Below are 20,524 nucleotides of genomic sequence, written 5' to 3' on the forward strand. Positions count from 1 at the left end.
ACAGTCTGGATGATTGACTGATTTGGCCTTGTAACATTAACCAAAACGGCCTTGCTGTGCTGGTACTGCGAACGGCTGAAAGCGAGGGGAAACTACAGCTGTAATTTCTCCCGAGGACATGCAGCTTTACTGTATGATTAAATTATGATGGCGTCCTCTTGGGTAAAATATTCCGAAGGTAAAACAGTCGTCCATTCGGATCTCCGGGCGGGGACTACTCAAGAGGACGTCGTTATCAGGAGAAAGAAAACCGGCATTCTACGGATCGGAGTGTGGAATGTCAGATCCCTTAATCGGGCAGGAAGGTTAGAAAACTTAAAAAGGGAAATGGATAAGTTAAAGTTAGATATAGTGGGAATTAGTGAAGTTCGGTGGCAGGAGGGACAAGACTTTTGGTCAGGTGATTACAGGGTTATAAATACAAAATCAAATAGGGGTAATGCAGTAGTAGGTTTAATAATGAATAAAAAAAATAGGAGTGCGGGTTAGCTACTACAAACAGCATAGTGAACGCATTATTGTGGCCAAGATAGACACAAAGCCCATGCCTACTACAGTAGTACAAGTTTATATGCCAACTAGCTCTGCAGGTGATTAAGAAATTGATGAAACGTATGATGAGATAAAAGAAATTATTCAGGTAGTGAAGGCAGACGAAAATCTAATAGTCATGGGTGACTGGAATTCAAGAGTAGGAAAAGGGAGAGAAGGAAACATAGTAGGTGAATATGGATTGGGGGGAAGAAATGAAAGAGGAAGCCGCCTTGTAGAATTTTGCACAGAGCATAACTTAATCATAGCTAACACTTGGTTCAAGAATCATAAAAGAAGGTTGTATACCTGGAAGAATCGTGGAGATACTAAAAGGTATCAGATAGATTACATAATGGTAAGACAGAGATTTAGGAACCAGGTTTCAATTGTAAGACATTTCCAGGGGCAGATGTGGATTCTGACCACAATCTATTGGTTATGAACTGCAGATTGAAACTGAAGAAACTGCAAAAAGGCAGGAATTTAAGGAGATGGGACCTGGATAAACTGAAAGAACCAGATGTTGTACAGAATTTCAGGGAGAGCATAAGGGAACAATTGACAGGAATGGGGGAAAGAAATACAGTAGAAGAAGAATGGGTAGCTCTGAGGGATGAAGTAGTGAAGGCAGCAGAGGATCAAGTAGGTAAAAAGACGAGGGCTAATAGAAATCCTTGGGTAACAGAAGAAATATTGAATTTAACTGATGAAAGGAGAAAATATAAAAATGCAGTAAATGAAGCAGGCAAAAAGGAATACAAATGTCTCAAAAATGAGATTGACAGGAAGTGCAAAATGGCTAAGCAGGGATGGCTAGAGGACAAATGTAAGGATGTAGAGGCTTGTCTCACTAGGGGTAAGATAGATACTGCCTACAGGAAAATTAAAGAGACCTTTGGAGAGAAGAGAACCACTTGTATGAATATCAAGAGCTCAGATGGCAACCCAGTTCTAAGCAAAGAAGGGAAGGCAGAAAGGTGGAAGGAGTATATAGAGGGTTTATACAAGGGCGATGTACTTGAGGACAATATTATGGAAATGGAAGAGGATGTAGATGAAGATGAAATGGGAGATACGATACTGCGTGAAGAGTTTGACAGAGCACTAAAAGACCTGAGTTGAAAATTCCATTAGCACTACTGATGGCCTTGGGAGAGCCAGTCATGACAAAACTCTACCATCTGGTGAGCAAGATGTATGAGACAGGCGAAATACCCACAGACTTCAAGAAGAATATAATAATTCCAATCCCAAAGAAAGCAGGTGTCAACAGATGTGAAAATTACCGAACTATCAGTTTAATAAGTCACAGCTGCAAAATACTAACGCGAATTCTTTACAGACGAATGGAAAAACTGGTACAAGCGGACCTCGGGGAAGATCAGTTTGTATTCCGTAGAAATGTTGGAACACGTGAGGCAATACTAACCTTACGACTTATCTTAGAAGAAAGATTAAGAAAAGGCAAACCTACGTTTCTAGCATTTGTAAACTTAGAGAAAGCTTTTGACAACGTTAACTGGAATACTCTCTTTCAAATTCTGAAGGTGGCAGGGGTAAAATACAGGGAGCAAAAGGCTATTTACAATTTGTACAGAAACCAGATGGCAGTTATAAGACTTAAGGGGCATGAAAGGGAAGCAGTGGTTGGGAAGGGACTGTGACAGGGTTGTAGCCTCTCCCCGATGTTATTCAATTTGTATATTGAGCAAGCAGTAAAGGAAACAAAAGAAAAATTCGGAGTAGGTATTAAAATTCATGGAGAAGAAGTAAAAACTTTGAGGTTCGCCGATGACATTGTAATTCTGTCAGAGACACCAAAGGACTTGGAAGAGCAGTTGAACGGAATGGACAGTGTCTTGAAAGGAGGATATAAGATGAACATCAACAAAAGCAAAACGAGGATAATGGAATGTAGTCAAATTAAATCGGGTGATGCTGAGCGGATTAGATTAGGAAATGAGACACTTAAAGTAGTAAAGGAGTTTTGCTATTTAGGGAGTAAAATAACTGATAATGGTCGAAATAGAGAGGATATAAAATGTAGACTGGCAATGGCAAGGAAATAGTTTCTGAAGAAGAGAAATTTGTTAACACCGAGTATAGATTTAAGTGTCAGGAAGTCGTTTCCGAAAGTATTTGTATGGCATGTAGCCATGTATGGAAGTGAAACATGGACGATAACCAGTTTGGACGAGAAGAGAATAGAAGCTTTCGAAATGTGGTGCTACAGAAGAATGCTGAAGATAAGGTGGGTAGATCACGTAACTAATGAGGAGGTATTGAATAGGATTGGGGAGAAGAGAAGTTTGTGGCACAACTTGACTAGAAGAAGGGATCGGTTGGTAGGACATGTTTTGAGGCATCAAGGGATCACAAATTTAGCATTGGACGGCAGCGTGGAGGGTCAAAATCGTAGAGGGAGACCAAGAGATCAATACCCTAAGCAGATTCAGAAGGATGTAGGTTGCAGTAGGTACTGGGAGATGAAGAAGCTTGCACAGGATAGAGTAGCATGGAGAGCTGCATCAAACCAGTCTCAGGACTGAAGACCACAACAACAACAGTTTAGCAGGGGATACAACCCGTCGGCTTTGAACAATGACGTCACAAGTCGCCAGAGAGCATGTTTTACAAAGATGAAAGAGCTGAGGAGAATGTTGAGAAACAAAGGAATGCGAGAGAGATAAACTTTATTTCATATATGTAAGGGCCAGTAGTATTTTCACGTTAACGATATCGTGTGTTTGTATCTTAGTATTTCTCCGCAAAATACAATGGAAAGAAATGAATGAAATTACTAGCAAAGAATACATCACGCTACATGTATGTCAGTTGTATCTCGAAAGTCTTTCGAACTGCATTGCGTAAGTGCAGTACGGGATACAAGTTCAGCGTAGTCGATTTCTTAGTTTCAACTAGCATTGCTGTTCTGTTGTTCACTTGAACTATGTATCCCCTGCTTCACTAAACCACAAATGAAACACCCGATACAAATTAAAAGCTCATTCGAAGTGTGTTGCTTAAGTACAGTCCGGAATACGAGTTTGTCGTAGGGCGATTTCTTTGTTTTCACTAGCATTACTGTCCTGTTCTTCACCTGAACGATGTATCCTCCGCTTCAGTAAACCCTAAGTGGAACACAGGATACAAATTGTAGATGTGCTGTTTATTTCGTCTCCGCTATTACTAACAGTCTTTTCTTATGTACATATCGTACATATCATAATCTATTCTATTTTCAGTTTACCATTTTTGCTTTTGCTGTTATGTTTTAGTTTAGTTTTTTTATTGATTGCTTAATAAAGTAGGATCAGTTTATTCTATTCTCGTGAGATTTTTTTTAAAAAAAAAAAGCCAAGAAAACACTTATCAGCTACTGAAGCACCTGTATCTTAGGATCAGTTTATTCTATCTCGTGAGGGTTTTTTTTCAAAGCCAAAAAACACTTATCAGCTACTGAAGCATATTGGTGGAATAAGAAAGTGAAATATGGCAAAATAGTGAAATATAGATAAAGAAGCAAATGGAAAAGAGAACTTACCACACGGAAATATCGACGAATAACGGAAGCTCGCCTAAACAGACAGTAATGAAAATCACATACCCACACTCACAACAAACACATTACGAAATCTCTCTCTCTCTCTCTGTCTGTCTTTCTCACACACACACACACACACACACACACACACACACACACACACACACACACACATTCACCAACCCCCCTTCCCTCCCCCCTCCCCCCACCCCCCCTGAAATTAACTGAGATGTTTGGGACGGTACATTTTGCCCACATGTTTAATGAAACATTTAAACGGGCAATATGTCCGCGGAATGCTTTGTCTCCAAGAATACTCATCTAGATGGCTTTGAAGAGTCGAAATATCACGTTTCCCTTTCCCTATGAGAGATTTTACCGCTGACCAGTACCCCTCTATGCTGTTAGTGCAGGCGCCTGTCGATAGAGATCTAAATTCAATGTTATGGTTTACTACAAGATGTTGGTAACCCCTATCCCCTAAATCCCTATAAGAAGAAAACCCGTCTGAAATAACAATAGATCCCTCTGCAACCTGATCTTCAATTAACCTAACCAAAACTTCCTTACTTCTATTTGGTACTACTCTAAACACTACATCATCACAATGCTGACCTGAAACTAGTGCCCCCCACACCCATAATCCAACCGGAGGTTCCCCCCTATTGTATTTCCATTTCCCAAAATGAGATTCATCAATTTCGACCATAACGCCCGGCCCCCCCAACGGCCCCCTATATTTCATATATTCCCCACAAACCTCCCTACAAAACGAGTACCAGTCTACTACGGTACGCTTACTGACACGACACTCATGCACACACAGCCATACAGGATATCTTAAACACCAACAATATATGATTTTCATTATGTCTCTCAGGGCGAGCTTAGATTTCTCGAACCACGTCCCTCGTCTAATGGACCGCCACAACCGATCTTTGCTGCAGCGCCATATGAATAAGTCGTGAGTACGGCGACTCGATACACTCGTAAGGCGCATATGTTCGCCGCACTCACGACATTGAACGTATTCCGCAACGAGACCACACATTTGCAGGAAGCAAATTGTGGTCAACATATCTTGGCCCATAACTTCCCTTAAATCGTCCAGATTCACTGGGATAGACAAATCCATTCCTATAAACGAAAATAAGACACTACAAATTGTTCTATAATAAAAAACTAATAATCCACATTACCTCAATATCATTACGAAAAATATTAAGTACCGTCTGAATAAGAAACAAACAATTAACTTAATTAAATCACACATTTAATGATTTAGCAAATATCAAGCGATCGCTTTTAGATTCACATTCAATTATTTTAATGATAGCGCTTATTAGAACACAGAACTGCTTTATTATCTATGCCTCGAAGTGAAGACATTACTATCTATGACTAAGGAATGACGTCATTGTTCAAAGCCGACGGGTTGTATCCCCTGCTTCACTAGACCCAAAAAAGATTCTAAGTGCAGTAAGTACATTGCAGGGTACAAATTAAAAATCTTCGAAATATGCTTCAGGTGCTAAATAACAACAAATTTAAGTACTTCTGGTTTCGCTTCACTATTGTCAAGCTGCTGCTTTGTCCATCAGTGGCTGGACACTTTGGCACCACTAACATCCTATACATATGACTAAACTTACTTTGTGTTTTGTGAAAGATATTTTGACAGTATTCTGCTACAGCAGTCACTGCATTGCTCTCTTAACAAGACGTTTCATTCAGCATATCTCTATATATAGTCCTATGCTTTGTTTTACACCTCTTTTGCGGTATTGTCTGTTTTTTTAGAACTTCTTTACAGTGACTGCAATAACATGGAGGATCTCTCCCATCATGAACTGTTCTACTGGGTAAATATCTATCCAGTACATAGTTAACTATTCTTTTAAACTTGAGCCATAATTTCTCTAAATGTTATTGTCCTGAGCTAAAAGATTCATGTTTCTCACAGAGATCTGACACTACTGCTTCATGGTCACTGATACTAGTTTTGATTCTCAAAGAAGTCACATCTGTTTGCTGCCATTAGATCTAACATATTTCCACCATGAGTGGGGTTCCATACTAACTCTTCTAGGTAGATTTCAAAGAAGGTATTTAGTACTGTTTCACAGGATGTCTTGTCATGTCCACCATTAACAAAACTACAATCACCAAACTGATTTTTGAATGATTAAAGTCTCTTCCAATGACTGCATTACGAATAGGGAACTTACGTGCAAGCGAACTGAGGTTTTCTCTAAGGTCTTCAGTTACATTGGGCGGCCTCTGATGTGTAGTGCATACCTGGCCAATTTATGGGGACCCTTCAACTCTCAACATTATGGCACACGTCTAAGAAGTCCTTGTCTATGGCACACGTCTAAGAAGTCATTGTCTAGCTTGACACAGAACCCACAATGTCTCTGGTTCAAGCCTTCCATGCGACTGGAGAACCAGGGGGCCACAATCAGTTCTGGCAACAATACTGTGAATTGTGAGCTTTGCTGAAACTCCATGAGAAAGGCTCCATACAACTTCTTGATGGCTCAGGGTGTTTTTATCAACTGATCCCTTCTTTACGTCAAGTTGTGCCATACATTTTTCTTCCGCTCTGATTCATAACACCCCATCCCCAATAGTTATCTGATACACCCACCTAATCTTATACATTCTTCTGTAGCACAACATTCCAAAAGTTTTTTTTCTTTTTTTCCCCGTATTGTCTGAACGGCTTATCATCAATGTTTCACCTCCATATAGACAAATACCTTCAGAAAATACTTCATTAAATTTATATTCAATGTCATCAGATTTATCTTTTTCAGAAACTCTTTTCCTGCTATTTACAATCTGCATTTCACTGCCACTGTCAAAAAACTTACAGGGAAGGTTTTTCTTAAAAACAGAAAATTGCACTTACCAAATAATGATCCTAGCTCCTATGAAAGTAGTTCCGTTGGCTATCTATACACAGTTGCCAATGTTTCTGGGGTCTTGGAAGCAAGCAGGGAAATTTTAAAGTGATACGCTTGTAAGCTCTTTTGTCACAGCTCGTTGGACGTCTGCGATTTCTTGATGAAGCTTTCCTTTTAGTCGCCTTTTCACTCGCGAAAACAAGAAAAAAAATCACGAGGTCGAGAGGTCGGGCGAATATGGTAAAGGTAGCGTGTCAACAACAAAGTGTCTGGCCAGATACTTGGTAACAGATAAAGCAGTATGGGGTCTTGCATTGTCATGCAGTAAGAGCCAGTTCTGAGAATACCACAAATCAGGAAGGCGACATTGAACTGTTTGCTGCAAACTTTTCAAGACTTCGGTGTAAAGAGTTTGGTTCACTGTTAGACCTGGAGGAACATATCCATGGTGACCTAATTCTTTACTATCAAAGAATGTGATCAAGACTGTCTTTGTTCTCGAAGATTGCTGTTCGACTTTTTTGAGGCTGGTGATTCAGGACTCTGCCATTCAGCATTTTGACACTTTGTGTGAGGGTCGTACTGGTAACACTAACTTTCACCCCCAGCAATAATGTTTGACAGAAATGTGGGATCACATCTTGTTCTATCCAGTACTTCAGCAGAAATTCTTCACATTTCCTCTTTCTGTTCATCTGTTAGTGTAGTTTTTCATTAAGTTCCTGTTTCACTAAACCTTCACGTAATATCTTACGACAAATATCACAATTCAAATTAAGTTCTACATTATTGTATGCACAGTTATATGACGAATCTTATTGGAATAACTGTATTACATGACCCACATTTGCATTGGTATGTGCTGTAGTTCGTGAGTGGCTCTGGGATCGTCTTGCACTGAATCTCTGCCTTCACAAAACCTTTTGTGCGAATCACAAACAAGACTTATTGAAAGTGTCTCACCAACATATGCTTGCTTAATCATTGTTCACATTTCACTAGGTGCCCACACTTTACTCACAATCAGCATCCATTGTACCACCGTAACTAATGCGCAAAGATCCAAAACTGTGAGTTGTAAAGCACAGCCCTGCCACTTACTGAGCTTGTGCAGAAACCTGACCAAGGTCATTTCAAGAATGCACACATACCACGTAACATAAGAACAACATTTGTTCCTTTGTAATATTGCAAACTCAGATTTTTTTTTAAAAAAAAAAAAAAAAGAAAAAAACCTGTCCTGGAGCTTTTCTAACGAAGGGAGAGTATCCTCTCCAAGATCATTGTCAGTTTTATTTTGCCGACTGAACAACTAAACACATCTGCTATGTTTAGTCTCTCATTTATTAATCTAATTCCCTCAGCATCACCCGATTTAACATGTCTACATTCCATTAACCTGGTTTTATTTTCTTACAAATCGCTTTTCCATTCAATTGCTTATTACACCCTTTACTGCTTCTGATAAGAGTCTATTAAATGCCAAAGCAAAACTATAATGAAGGCCCTGAAAACGACTGTATAGTAAATTCTTTACATTGTTGGCAACTTAAAGAATAGGAAATGCATCACACAAACATTTCCGTTCTATTTCTTGGGGATATTTTTCTCTGTTGTTGCAACTACAAAAATGTGTGGTAAAAAAAAAAAAAAAAAATCACGCATTTATGTAGTTGCAATGACAGAACAAAAATACCCTCGAGAATCATAAAGCAACTACGAACACTGTGGCCACACAAATAAAAAAAATTCCTTTCCAATTTCCAAATAACAACAAAAACTATATTTCTTCACTCAATGGGGCCAGCGGTCGCAAGTATGTTGAAGTTCGCAATGCAGCCATTCTCCTTTGACCAGCGATGTTGCCTTTAGCACTAAACAGAAGCTGTGGTGACAAACAAATCTGTAGCATCGCCTGAGGTCTAGGTTAGGTTGGAAACAGCGATGCAGTGAGGGGGTGAGTTGGGGGGGAAGAGGGTCTATCATGCCCCAGGTGCTACATGGTCTCCATAACAAACAAGATTTTCCAGAAAATATATTGTTATTAGAGTAAATTATTATTATTATTATTATTATTATTATTAGAATTACTAGAGTAAGTTCTATATATTACATTACTATACGTGTTTCTGTAGAGGGTGTCCTGGGCACCGATGGGGGTGGGGGTGGGGTTTGTGCAGGTGCCAGATATGTTCACATCACTGTTTGGAAAGTGAATTGGTAAATGAGCTATGATGTTCTTATGTCTGAAGTAAACCACTATTTTCTAACTGTTGTTTGATATTTTAAAGATTTCAATAATATTCCCACTAAAGTCCAGATAATTGGATGATTAAAATATGTATCACTGGACGACATTAGTCAATATACAGAATTGGACAAAACTATGGATGTACCAAAAATACAGCATATTACCATGCCTAATACTGTGTAGGAAACCTGTTGGCTTTAAAACAATTTCCTGTCTTCTTAGAATGGACAATTTCAGGTACCGTATTGTTTTCACATGGATGTTATACCACTCTTCCTCTAAACCCTCAAGTGGGCACATGGCATACTCTGAACACGCGTAAAGAACAGCTTTCTTTATGTTGAGCAGAATTACAGTATAATTTTAGTTTAAGTAAACAACAACAAAATAAACTTACATTACATGAGCTAAACCACTACTCAGTTAAATAATAATAAAATAAACTTTCGTTAAATCACCCCATACAAGTGTTGCCCTCGCCCCAAATCATGATCCACTTTATGCATTAAACAGCACAGTTGCATTCATATCCGTGCCAATCTACTTACTTGACTACTAGTTACCTCGTACATAGCTGCTTCCGTGTCGGACTGTGCTGCTAGCTGAGAACCTGTGTCATTTTCTTGCTCAAACTGTAAATTTTTTCCTCACCTAGCTTGCTGTTTATTTTATATAGCTGTTGCTCACTCGGACGTGTGACAACACAACTTATCACCGTTTCTGCTGAAGCAGTAACAAAGAAACGTTCGTCAGGATAGAGGTCAGGAGCAGTGGGCGTTGTGATAATTAAAAGTAATCAAGCTGGAATGGACCCTGTTTATTCGTGTAACAATGGTACATGGGTGCCTACGTAGGGCTGAGCAGCCCCGAGAGGAGTTGCCGTCTGTTCATCAGGAGGTTTGAGGAGAGAGGCAGAGGCTAGAGGAGCGACTACTCGGGGCCGAGGTCTGAAGCTAAGCGAGCGCGGAGCTGTTTCCGAGCCGTCCTCGCCGCTCCCGGCTGTGTTCCCACGTGATCACATGACTAGTCTTTGACCGGAGGGTCGATTCCGCCAACGCGCCTTGCTAGTAGCGTACCCTCGTCAGTGCAACCAACTCGTGGGACTAGAGTCTGACCGAGGAGCATGTGGCAGGAATGTGCCAACCACGGTCTTCCGGCCAGCACCTTCCACCACAATATGCCCAAGCCGGCTATGGCTGTACATTATGAATGGAAAAGTTATTTAATAAAATTTTATCGGCAATGATCCCTCTTGGGGGGTGGGGTCTCTTCCCTGCACAGAAATTTAAGTATGAGCTCGCAATTGTAAAACAACAATGGAAAGGTACACAACAATGTTTTTGTACTTGGCAAACTTTATACATACGCACCCACTTGAGGGTTAATAGTGGCAAACTCAGGTAATGACGACAGATGTGGATTGTGATTACGCACCCATCTCTCCAAAGTATCCCACAAAGGCTCGATAACAATGAGATCTGACGACTGTGATGGCCAGATGAGATGCGACAATTCATCCTCGTGCATACAAAACCAGTCCTGGACGAGCTAGCTGTGTGAACAGGAGTCCTGTCATCTCGGAATACAGCATCACCGTCAGTGAAAATACTACCGTGGGATGGATCCGATCAGCCAAAACGGTCACATAATCCTTCGCAATAACGTGACTTTGCACAGTGTCATTTCCTTAACTAAAAGACAAGTCTTGTGAACACTACTGAAAGTATGTTGGATTAAACATGAAACTTTGGATGTGGCAGAAGCCACAAGGGCCACAGGTGTTGGGCTACAAGAGCCGATTTCAGAGGCATATAGAGATAAGTATGTCACGTTCCTGAAGTACAGAAGCACAGGGGAGTGATTCAGGAGGCCTACAGAGATAAGAGATAAATTACTTGACAGAATCAATGAAGCAAAGTGTCAGTAAAGGTAAACTAGTTGACAGAATTAATGAGGCAAGGTCATTAGGAAATAATTGTAGACAGAGAACACAAGCTGCAAGAGAGAAAGAATGAGGGGCTGGTACTGGACACTACATCACGAGACACCAATGAAAGGCTTAGGATGAATTTGGTAGCCGTATAGGGAAAGGCTTCCTATCCCCTCTGGTCTCTGCAAGATAGCCAATGAACAAAAAAATCAACATAGCCAATAGGCAGTGTGAAGCATTACAAGCTACATCATCACTTCAGGGGCTGGTGAGGTCTAAGGCGAAAGACGAACAAAATGCTAGAACTGGAGATCCAGTGGAGAGAAAGATTATGTGGAGATTCGGTGACAGTGCAGGATAGGCACGACAAGTGGTTGCGGACAGAGGCAGCAAGTGTGTCAGGCTGATGTTGCTCAGTCGGAATTAAATGGCTGCAAGACTCTGTTGATCTTAGATTCAGACGAGGGATTCAGTTAGCAGACGGAACAGTGATTAGACAGTCACTGTCTCTGTGTGAGGACTTGACTTAACATTGAGGCACCTTAGCTAGGAAAGTAAATTTGATTTAAAGATTCATAATAAATTTTGAGGTTAATTATATCTCTCGAGTACTTATTTTCCTCATCATCAGACAATCAGTCTCCCTCTCAGTTCAGTCAACCGACCGAATTTCCTGCAGCATGTACCCCTATCACTCAATCCCTGGCAAACCCCACACTCGGGACGGGGAGGCTAAGGAATACCACGATACGGCTACCCAAATCATCCCCAAACTCCTGCCATGTTTCGCTCTCGGCCAGAAGTTAGAAACAAGAAACAGTGTGAAATGGGACTCGACCAACTAAGTGACGTTCTTCTATCACTCTGTAGTCCAGGTTTTATGGTTTCAGCACCATGTTTTTGTGTTAAGGTCATCTGCAACACTGATGAGTGGTTCTGGAAATCCAGTTTGCCTTGCAGTTCCCTGCCTATGAAGCCCCTTCAAGTTGTTTCAATGTTGACAGGGTTCGCGAGTGCGACATTCGATTGTGCAGTGAATTTTGCAGCTGTCGTCCCCCTATTTTTCATCAAAATCCCCTTCAATGACTGTCTGTCACAATCACTCAATACATGCTTTCATCTATGTTGTGACTTAGGGGATTATGCTTTTCCACTTTCCTTGTATGCAAATCTCCAATACGGTGCCTCTTTAAACACCAAACAACTCTGCTACCTCGGCAAGGAAACGCCCACCGACAATTTCCCCATGTTTAACTTCAGTTAGCTCTGATATAATGGACTCAAAACTACACAGAACCACTGTTCTGAGCATGACTGACACTTGCAATGTATTGAGCACATCGCACAGGTGCTGTTCGTGACCAAATACAACAGTGCCACCTGCAGGCTCGGCAAGCATCTACATTTTTGTTGAAGCATACATTTCTCACAGTGTTTCCTTATTTTTGTCCAACCCTTTACTTGTTCTTAATTTCATTAGTCAAAGCTGATGTATCATATTCTTCATTATATCAAACGCCCTCTGTTTTTAATATTTAGTTTATTGTTGACACATAAACAAAGCTTCTGATATTACTTTGTTAATTGCCCACCGTATATATGTACACTCGTTTACTAGTTTCTACGTGACTAAGCTGCAATCATCAGATCCACGGAGTACACATTTTGAAATCGTACTGCGCTGTGCTGTATTCTGTGGACCTGAAGATGGCAGCTCAGTCCTGTTGAAATTAATAATCCAGTGTAAATATACTTGGTCAAGGCAATAAGGAACTTCATACCAGAAGCTTTCTTTACATTGAGTTAATGGATCACTCTCCAGCTGACAATGTCAGGCATTTATAATGTTGTTGGCAGTCGGAAAAAATATACGTATTTTCAAGTGCTCAGTGAATTTTTACTTTCGAAAAAAATGTATCAAATAATCTGCATTAAATTTTTCTTGAAAAATGGAATAAAGTGCTGACCATATTCCAAATATTGGCTGTGGCTTTTGGTGAATCTACTATGAGTAAACCAAGAATTTTCGAATGGTATAAATGTTTCAAAGAGCGCCAACAAGATGTTGGAAATGACAACTGCCCGGGATGCTGTAGCGCATCAATTACTGATGACAATGTTAAGAAGTAAAGAAAATGATTCTGGAAAATCACTGAATCGCCACCAGAGACACTGCCAATGACATCAGCGAATCCTTTGGCTCATGCCAAGCAATTTTTTCAATGTTTCGGGCATGAAATGTGTAACAGCAAAGTCTCTCCCGAAATTGTTCTATTTTAAGCAAAAATGATGCCATGTAGACACAGCTCAGGAAGTGCTGAATGAACCTGACAAAGATACAGAGTTTCTAAAGAATGTTACAACAGGTGATGAAACATGGGTATACAGGCACGGCATCGAAACCGAGGCCCCGTCGTCCCAGTGGAAACTGCCTGAAGAGCCACGGACTGATAAAAATTCGATAAGTTTGATCAACTGTGAAAGTTCTTCCCTTTTCTTCTATTACATGGGATAGTGCATCACAAGTTCCTGCCTTATCACCGAATAGTCAGTAATAAATACTACCTGCAAGTTAAGCACCCTCTGCATGAACCAGTCAAAAGAAAGCCAGAATTGTAGCAAAATGACTCGTGGGAATTGCATCACGATTCAGCTCCCGCTCATACCTCAATGCTTGTTCATGATTTTTTGGCAAAAAACAGAACCGTTATGTTGCCTCGGCCACCACCATATTTGCCAGGAATGGCCCCCTGCACCTTCTTTCTATTTCCGAGGCTGAAGGGAACCACAAAAGAATGCCGGTTTGCCGTCACTGATGGGATGAAAACAGAATCGCTGAAGGAGCTGAACGCAATAATGAAAAGTGAGTCTCAGAACTGATTCCAAGATAGGAGAAACCAGAGCTCTGATTTATTTTATTAAGATGACCATTTCTCCATATGTAGGCGGACGCCAAAAAAATATTTTCAACCTCTGAGGAGAATGTTAGTAATTCAAATTTCATAAGATGGTCCAGCTGCAACAAAAAACACCTTTGTTATAACAACTGCTACCCCAATTCGTGTATCATATCTGTGGCATTCCCCCCCCCCCCCCCCCCCCCTATTTCGCGATAGTATAAAACAAGCTGCTCTTCTTCGCACTTTTTCAATATCCTCCGTCAATCCTATCTGGTGCAGATCCCACACTGCACAGCAGTACTCCAGAAAGGGATGTACAAGCACAGTGCAGGCAGTCTCTTTTGTAGACCTGCTGCATTTTCTACGTGTTCTGCCACTAAATCATGTCTTTGGTTTGCTTTACCCACAATATTATCCATGCGATCGTTCAAACTTAACTTATTCATAACTATAATAAGTAAGCATTTACCAGCATTTACAGCCTTGAGATTGATGAGACTTATCATGTAATTGAAATCTTGTGGATTCTTTTTGGTACTAATGTTATGACTTCACACTTTTTTACTTACAGCCAACTGCCACTTTTTTCACAGATATCTTGTCTAAAGCATTTTACAACTTGTTTTGATTGTCTGATGACTTTATAAGATGGTAAATGACAGTATCATCTGCAAACACTATCTAAGAGTGCTACCCAGATTGTCTCCTAAATCGTTTATGTAGATCAGGAACAGAAGAGGGACTATAACACTTCCTTGGGGAACATCAGACATTGCTTCTCATTTACTTGATGACTTTCTGTCAATTACTATGATTTCTGACAGAAAATCATAAATCCAGTCGTAAAACTGGCACATAATTAGATTAGAAGTTGCTTGTGAGTGTTGTCAGAAGCCTTCTGGAAGTCTAAAAATATGAAATCATTTTGATATCCCCTGCAAAAAGTACTCATTACTTTGCAAGAATAAAACAGCTGTGTTTCACACGAATGATATTTTCCGAATCTGTGTTGGCTGTTCGTCAATAAATCATTTTCTTAAAGATAACTCATAATGTTTGAACACAGTACATGTTCCAAACTCCTACTGCAAATCGACGGTAGTTATACGGGTCTCTAGTTCAGCAGATCTATTTCCTTTCTTGGGTACTGGAGTGACTTGAGCAACTTTCCAGTCTTTGGGTACAGATCCTTCAATGTACGACTGCTAAATATGGAGCTATTGCATCTGCATACTCAAGGAGGAGCCTGACGTATATAATCAGGACTGGAGGCCTTGCCTTTGTTAAGTGATTTTAATTGCTTTGCTGCACTGAGGATATCTACCGGGTGATCAAAAAGTCGGTATAAATTTGAAAACTGAATAAATCACGGAATAATGTAGATAGAGAGGTACAAATTGACACACATGCTTGGAATGACATGGGGTTTTACAAAAAATGTCCGACAGATGGCGCTTCATCTGGTCAGAATAGCAATAATTAGCATAACAAAGTAAGACAAAGCAAAGATGATGTTCTTTACAGGAACTGCTCAATATGTCCACCATCACTCCTCAACAGTAGCTGCACTCGAGGAATAAGGTTGTGAACAGCACAGTAAAGCATGTCTGGAGTTATGGTGAGGCCTTGGCGTCCGATGTTGTCTTTCAGCATCCCTAGAGATGTTGGTCGATCACAATGCACTTGCGACTTCAGGTAATCCCAAAGCCAATAATCGCACGGACTGATGTCTGGGGACCTGGGAGGCCACGCGTGATGAAAGTGGCGGCTGAGCACACGATCATCACAAAACGATGCGTGCAAGAGATCTTTCATGCGTCTAGCAATATGGGGTGGAGCGCCATCCTGCATAAACATCGTACGTTCCAGCAGGTGTTTATCAGCCAGGCTGGGGATGATGCGATTCTGTAACATATCGGTGTACCTCTCACCCATCACGGTAGCAGTTACAAAACTAGAATCATGCATTTTCTCGAAGAAAAAAGGCCCGATAACAGTAGATGTGGTAAATCCAACCCATACCGTGACTTTCTCGTCGTGCAATGGAGTTTCCACGACAGTTCTTGGATTTTCAGTAGCCCAAATTCTGCAGTTGTGGGCACTGACAGACCCTCGGAGCATGAAATGAGCTTCGTCAGTCCACAACATGTTACTCAACCAATCGCCATCTTCCGCCATCTTTTGAAACACCCACACCGCAAATGCCCTCCGCTTCACTAAACCACCAGGTAACAGTTCACGATGATGGATTTTGTACGGATGGCATCGGATGGTACACCTCAGTGCCAACCAAACAGTAGTGTACAGAATGCTGTTGCAATGTGCGACTGCACGAGTGCTGACTTCCCCATGCATAGACGAACCCGCTACAGTCTCCATTTCTTCCTGAACTGTCTCAGCAGCATTACGGCTTGTGCTCGGTCGGCCACTACGAGGTCTATCGTCTAAACAACCCGTTGCTTCGAATTTCGTAATCATTCTCGCCACAGCTGCATTTGTCAACTGACCTTTACCCGCTCGAATCCCCTTCCTATGGCGATAGGATCATAATGCTGAACTAGCACATTCCCCTTCTGATAATACAGCTTCACTAAAAGCGCCTTTTCAGGTAACGTCAACATGCTGCGACTGCTGGTGCATCTGATTCTCTCTCTCATTACAGCTCCTTTCATACACGACTGTCATGCGCAGTCACTGAGTCACTGACGTTTTGCTGTCCAGCACCATCTGTCGGACATTTTGTGAACTTTTTTTTTTTTTTTTTTTTTTTTTACAAATAAAACCCCATGTCATTCCAAGCATGTGTGTCAATTTTTACCTCTCTATCTACATTATTCTGTGGTTTATTAAGTTCTCAAATTTATACTGACTTCTTGATCACTCGGTACTTCTAAGTTACTTATGTTGGCAGTTGTTCCCAGTTCGAATTATGGAAGTAACGCTGCTTTTTGTGTGTGTGTGTGTGTGTGTGTGTGTGTGTGTGTGTGTGTGTGTGTGTGTGTGTACGCTCGCGCGCCTTGGCTTGTCAAACAATAACTCCAAAAGCTAACAAGTTTTCCTTTTATAATGTGTGCCTATTGATAACTCAATATTTCTGCTTTTCAGTAGTGGTCTCCTTTAATTCTGAAGTATTTACATTCTCCAAGAACGTCCCTACAACATTTATTAGTTCCTTATCAGACACGACTTTTTCAGGATTTAATGACCCGAACACTTGGTGGTATCTGCTCCCAACACTTTGCACTGGACAGTTATGTGTGGTGCAGCTTCCTCCTCATCCCATAGTCTATTCTTGGGGGCTCCTTCCTCTATACCCAGTTCTGTCCCTTGTTCAAGTCCAGGATTACAGAACTTCTCTCGGAACGTGACTTCGGCATTGTTAGCTTGCCACATTTTTGCTTTTGGATCACAGTCCAATATTCTACAGGCTGCCTCCTGATCCAATTGCACACATTGGTTTTATTGTTTGTCACGCCTGTCCTTGCCGGACTAGTTGCTTATTCCGTGCCACTAACTTTGGAATGACCAGAGACCCACAGCAGGTTTACACTGTTGCTATCCCAAAGTCTCACAAGGGCTTTATGGCATTCTGCAACAATCTTTGATCTTGTTGAGGGGGTTGATAGAGATTTGGGAGCTGCTTGGCTGTCAGAATAAATATAGATGCTACAATTCTTGTAGTATGTATGCAACTTCTCCTCCACGCATCCTCTGATAGGAGATATTTCTGCCTGGAGCACTGCGGTCAGCTTCCCAAGAAAGACTGCTGTCTCTCTCTCTCTCTCTCTCTCTCTCTCTCTCTCTCTAGTCTAGGCCCCAGCACCTCCATGCCTTTAAGACCCATCAGTATACTAGACTATGTCTCCTGTCCTGAATGGTGTCATGGTTTGTTATTCCAATCATTACACTAAAAGATTTATTGAAGCAGCTGTAAGACTATAATATGGTTAGCAAGTATTTCCCCGACCATTCCAATATTTACAACACTCTCTACATAAGTGTGAGAGAGTTATTTCCAGTTTTATACCTATATCAGGGATGGTGGTTATCACTGAAACAACAAGTTTTTGTTTACATCAGTTTTTTCCACACCACTTTAAGCTGACTGTTCAAACGGCTCAAAATATGCAGTTTCTGAAATAACTGATTTTCAGTTTTTTTTTTTTTTTTTTTTTTTTTTTTTTTTTTTTTTTTTTTTTTTTTTTTTTTTTTACTCCCATTATTTCCTGCAATAAATGTAGAAATCAAGCAGAAATTGTAAAATTTCGATTATCTCAATTTCAAGATGTTCAGAATCAAACTATTGGATTAAACAAGTAAATAAAAGAAAACTGAGTCCGTCCATCATTCGCTGCCTTTCTCGAAAAGTGATAAATGGTTGAATATTACAAAAAGATCACCAGTATTCTCCTACTGATTCTAATTTTTTTGAAACTCTCCTAACAAAATCATGTAATTAGGCATTATAGCACAATTTTGGTCATTACAAATAGTCAGTGCTAGGAGAAACAGAGGTTGAAGAACTCTTGTCTTTTTTCAAGGACTACAAGCAGATAAATAAGAAATATTATGTAAACACAGGCAGCAGACCAGCTCCTTTATATTTATATTGCGAATGAATTGTTAATTTTTAATTTATTACTGTTATCATAATTTCCTTCCTCTTTTATTATTTCATAGAAATAGCAGATAAATCTTTAATCTTTTAAAGCAAATGAAGCACTGTACTTCACTGCTATGTCACATCGTAAAAATATTTCCAGACTATAATAGCAACAGTGCCATTCTGTAATACAACAGATGTGCGACGACGACAGCGAGAAACTACCGTATAGACCAGGTGGGGGCAAATCTTGTGCACTGCATGCACACATGTACCTTAAGCTATGACACACAGGAACACAGAGATCATCATCTCGGCAACGCCGTATCAATTCTTACGCCACGTGTTTGTGGCTCGTTTCTGTCAGCACCGATTGCTTTTCCCATTTTCTGTAATAACGCAACATTTGAAACCAATGCAAATTTTACGAACAAAAATTACTCCTTTTTTAAAAAAGATTTATTTAAGAACAAAAAATTTTAGAAGTGCTGCTACGGGTAATAGTTATTTTGGGTCTTTTACTCAGTTATTAGTAAAAAACAAAAAACACTTGCTATAACCGAGACCAAACAAATACCAAAAAAATACCCATTGTTAGGAGCCAAAACACCGGTATCCATTTACCGAGCGAGGTGGCGCATTGGCTAGCACACTGGACTCGCATACAGGAGGACGACGGTTCAATCCCGCGTCCGGCCATACTGATTTAGGTTTTCCGTGATTCCGTGATTTCCCTAAATCACTCCAGGCAAATGCGGGGATGGTTCCTTTGAAAGGGCACACCCAACTTCCTTCCCCGTCCTTCCCCAATTCGATGAGACCGATGACATCGCTGTCTGGTCTCCTTCCTCAAACAACCCAAACCGATATCCGTTTTAAACGGACATTTTTTTTCCATCCCTAACCTATATGCCCCTGCCTCCACTGTAACCCAAAGGTATACTTGTGGCTTGTCCAGTATGGTCTTCATCCCACTAGTGGGAGTACTGCTAATTCCTGTAGTGGCTGAGCAGGCCAGTCTCTGCCCTTTGCCCTGTTCCTTATTAGCCACCTTCCATTCTACTACATTCCACCACACAGTAGCCTTATACATTATCATAGGTCTTATTACAGTGGTGTATACTGAGGTGACAACTCATGGGATAGTTATGTGCACATATACAGATGGTGGTAATATTGCGTAAGCAAGGTACAAAAGGGCAATGCGTTGGCGAAGCTGCCAGTTGTTCTCAGGTGATACAAGTGAAAACAATTCCGACGTGATTATGGCCAAACCGTGTGTACGAACAGGCATTGAACGTAGAATGGTAGTTGGAGCTAAATGCATAGGACATCGCATTTCAGAAATGATTGAGGAATTCAGTATTCAGAGATCCACAGTGTCAAGTGTGTACTGAGACTACCAAATTGTAGGCATTACTTCTCACCGTGGCCATGGCAGTGGCCGAAAGTCTGCAGCGGCCAGTTTAAGGTGTGGCCCAGACGCACTTCCTGTCACCACTCCACCCTCTCCCTCCTTATGATGGAATCTGTTTATCCTGACTGTCTATGTAGGGTTATGTGGAACTGAATGGTAGTGTCTAAATGTCTTTTACTTGTGTAATTTGCATCATGAATTACAAATTTTCTCAACAAACACAACCTGTTGTTGTTGTTGTTGTTGTTGTTGTTGTTGTGGTCTTCAGTCCAAAGACTGGTTTGATTCAGCTCTCCATGCTACTCTATCCTGTGCTAGTTTTTTTCCATCTCCCAGTACCTACTGCAACCTACATCCTTCTGAATCTGTTTAGTGTATTCATCTCTTGGTCTCCCTCTACAATTTTTACCCTCCACGCTGCCCTCCAATACTAAAT

The 20,524-nt window shown here is 40.7% G+C and overlaps 1 protein-coding gene across 1 annotated transcript in view; it reads right to left on the reverse strand.

Annotated features, from left to right (window-relative positions):
- LOC124720026 (tRNA-dihydrouridine(47) synthase [NAD(P)(+)]-like) overlaps positions 1–20,524 on the reverse strand; it is a 227,880-nt gene that overhangs the window by 202,337 nt on the left and 5,019 nt on the right. The gene's annotated exons all lie outside the window — the stretch shown is intronic.

This window comes from Schistocerca piceifrons, chromosome 11 (genome assembly GCF_021461385.2).
Source record: "Schistocerca piceifrons isolate TAMUIC-IGC-003096 chromosome 11, iqSchPice1.1, whole genome shotgun sequence".
In the NCBI taxonomy this organism is placed as follows: Eukaryota; Metazoa; Arthropoda; class Insecta; order Orthoptera; family Acrididae; genus Schistocerca; species Schistocerca piceifrons.